This window comes from Triticum dicoccoides, chromosome 7A (genome assembly GCF_002162155.2).
Source record: "Triticum dicoccoides isolate Atlit2015 ecotype Zavitan chromosome 7A, WEW_v2.0, whole genome shotgun sequence".
NCBI lineage: Eukaryota > Viridiplantae > Streptophyta > Magnoliopsida > Poales > Poaceae > Triticum > Triticum dicoccoides.
The window spans coordinates 142,320,284-142,323,913 of NC_041392.1; positions in this window are offsets into that span (position 1 = coordinate 142,320,284).

The window sequence follows — 3,630 nt, forward strand, 5'->3', positions numbered from 1 at the left end:
GGACCCCGTGGTGTTGCCTCTGGATGAACAGGACCCCGATCGATCGAGCCGATGGGGCTGGATGAATAGGACCCCATGGAGGGCTGGATGAACAGGACCACCCCGTGGAGGGCAGGATGAATAGTAGACGGTGGAGGGCAGGATGAACAGTAGCCCGTGGAGGGGAGGTTGAACAGGAGCCTGTGGAGAGGGCTGGTTGAACAGTAGCCGGTGGAGTAGCGCGCGGTGGAGGCTGGAGGAGGTCGATGCTAGATGAACAGTAGCTCGTGGAGGCTGGAGGGGGTCGATGGTGGAGATGAACAGTATCCCGTGGAGTCCCGTTTTGCGGTACGCCACACCCCTCCCGATGAACAGGACCCCCTGTTTCGACCGTAGGAGGTCCGTTTCATTCGTTTGGCGGTACGCCACACCCCTCCCGATGAACAGGACCCCCGTTTCGACCGTAGGAGGTTCGTTTCCTCTATTTTGCGGTATGCCAGACCCCTCCCGATCAACAGGATCCCGTTTCGAATGTGGCCGGTCGAACACAAGGCCATTTCCTCCATTATGCGGTACGCCAGGCCTCGTTTCCATCGCCTATTCCGTCCAAGCCCTCCCGATGAACACGACGCATTCCCTTGCCTCCCCATGAACACGACACATTCCGTTGCCTCCCCATGAACACGACGCATTTTGTTGCCTCCCCATGAACACGACGACGACATTGTTTCTCCGTTCCGACCCAGCCATGTACACGAGCCCTGGCCGTACGTATGCGAGAGTAGGCGTTCGAGACCCCGCCCGTATGTACACATACGTGGCCGTATTTTCTTTCTTGCACCCTAGCCGTTGTACGTACATGTACATGCTACGTGCGCACCTCTACTACGACACGTGCGCGCCTCTATATCGACCAGTATATATGTACGTACACGTTCACGACCAGAATGAAAACGCTACGTACGCTTCGACCAGGTGGGTCCCGACTGTCAGGCACTTCCTTGCATGCGAAGATGTAGCTGGTGGGTCCCAACAGTCAGGGGCAAACGTTTTTTTCGCGAAATACGGTGGCCCGTCTGGTGGGTCCCTGCTGTCAGGTGGAGGAATAATTATTTTGCGCGTAATAAGGAGGCACTTCCTTGCTGCGGCCGTGGACCCAGCTATCAGCGTCTCCACGCACAGTACTCTTCCGATGGAAGTCGGTCGTTGACCACATTGACCATGCCGCGCCGAGAGCACCACGGCGGTGGACGACGGCGAGGCCTAGGAAGGGGACGACGCGAAGCCGGGGAAGACGCGGCAGTGGAAGCCCGCGTGGAGAGGAGTACGAGGGTTCACTGGTTCGCCAGCAGTGGGAATAGTAGGCGGCGGTGAGGCCTCCGTGGCAACACAGCCGGCCACGGGAGGCATGAGCATGCGGCACGACCAGCGCTGCTTTGGGCGGCTAGAGCAAGAAGACCAGAGGTTGAAGAAGCACTACGGCCGTTGGATGGACATAGTACGGTCACTGGAGCTAGAATTGTCCATATTGACTAAGTTGACAAAGCCCTTCGTCCCCGTCAACTTAGTAGGCCCACAAGTCAGCCTCCCACCAAGGTGGGTCCCAGCTAGCCGGGGGAGTATTCATTTTTTGTGCGTAATAAGGAGGCACTTCCGGTGGGTCCGAGCTGACAGCGGGGGAAACATTTTTTCGCGAAATACGATGGCCCGTCCGGTGGGTCCAAGCAGTCAGGGGGGGAAGATTTTTTCGCAAAATACTGGTGGCCCGTCCGGTGGGTCCCTGTTGTCAGGTGGAGGAATAATTATTTTGCGCATAATAAGGAGGCACTTCCTTGCGGTTGCCATGGACCCAGCTGTCAGCCTCTCCATGTACAGTACTCTTCCGATGGAAGTCGGTCGTTGACCACATTGACCATGCCACGCCGAGAGCACCACGGCGGTGGACGACGGCGAGGCATAGGAAGGGGACGATGCGGAGCCGGGGAAGACGCGTCAGTGGATGCCCACGCGAAGAGGAGTACGAGCATTCACCGGTTCGGCTGCGGTGTGAGGCTGCCGTCGCTGCAGAATAACAGGGGGTGTGGGTGAGTAGAGGGATGCCCTGGCCAGCGGTGGGAGCAGTAGGGGCGCTGAGGCCTGCGCGACAGCACAGCCGGTCACGGGAGGCGGGAGTAGGCGGTCCTGCCGGCGCTGCTTTGGCAGCTGGAGCAAGAAGATCAGAGATTGAAGAAACACGACGGCCGTTGGATTGACATCCAATGGTTACGTCTGCTAGAATTGTTTGTTGACGTATATAATAACTAAAAAATCTTGCATACGCGTCAACTAAACATGCCCACAAGTCAGACCACTCCCTCTTTTTTTAATAATTTATATATAGCTCGTGGCAACTTCTTATGCAATTTATTGCAGTCATTTTTTTTGGTTGGCCGGGGCCAATTTCGCATATTTCTGTGGGTTCCAAACTATTTTTAATACCAAAATGTCCAGCCAGATTTAAAGTACTTTGAAGATATATTTAAATTAGGTTAATGCCCAGTGAAATAGGAATCTGAAAATGTAATAAAATTTAGAAATTATAAAGTAATTGCCAATTTGTCATCTGTTTTTATATTTACAACCCATTTCATATTACTTTCAAGATTTGCAGGCATCTTGAAAGAGTTGCAGCCCATCAAAGTATAGAAAAATAAGTAGGCCTGGATTGGGTATTCTTCAGAAAAAATAAACTGGGCTCATTTTCACAAAGAAAAAATAGCTGGGCTGGTCACATGGTGAACATAAAATATAAGCCTGTGCTAGACGGGCCACAGCCCAGTTCAAACCCTGCTCCATCTCAACAATACCAAACAAAAAAAATACTGCTCGAGTAGCTACGTCCCAGGTGTGAGCTGATCTTGTGCTGTTCTCTTGTCTATTGACTATATACGCTCCCAATGTCGTGGGTCCTAGATGTCAGGAAAACACTAGGAGGAAGCATTTTATTTTTCCATACGTTGACGTGGTGGGCCCCTACTGTCATCCTCTCCACGTACTTCTGCCGATTCCTGTTGTTTGTTGACCATGCACTACTAGAAAAACCCCTACTAATGGCGCACCTAGTATGGCCATTAATGGCGCATCTGTGGTGCGCCACTAACAGCACGCCATTAGTAATTTTTACTAATGGCGCACCAGTGGTGCGCCATTAGTATCTGGTATACTAATGGCGCACCACTGGTGCGCCATTAGTATCGGCCACGGTGCGCCATTAGTATGCCTCCCAGGGGCCATGTATACCCAGGTGCTTTGGATACTAATGGCGCACCACAACTGGATGCGCCATTAGTAACCGCGGCATACTAATGGCGCACTGTCCTGTGATGCACCATTAGTGATGCGTCATTTTGAATCTAGATCTGGATCGTGATTTTTTGCCCATTTTTTGCTCGTTTTTTTTGCTTGTTTTTTGGCACGACATTATTTCAAATTTTGTTCCTGTTTTTGGATCTTGTTGCCATGGTCTTTTGCCGGAGAGGAGTTCGCCGGAGAGGAGGAGGAGGAGGTCGCTGGAGAGGAGGAAGGAGAAACCATGAGGGGATGGGAGGAGCTCACCGGAGAGGAGGGAGGAGGAGCTCACCGGAGAGGAGGGAGGAGGAGCTCACCAGAGAG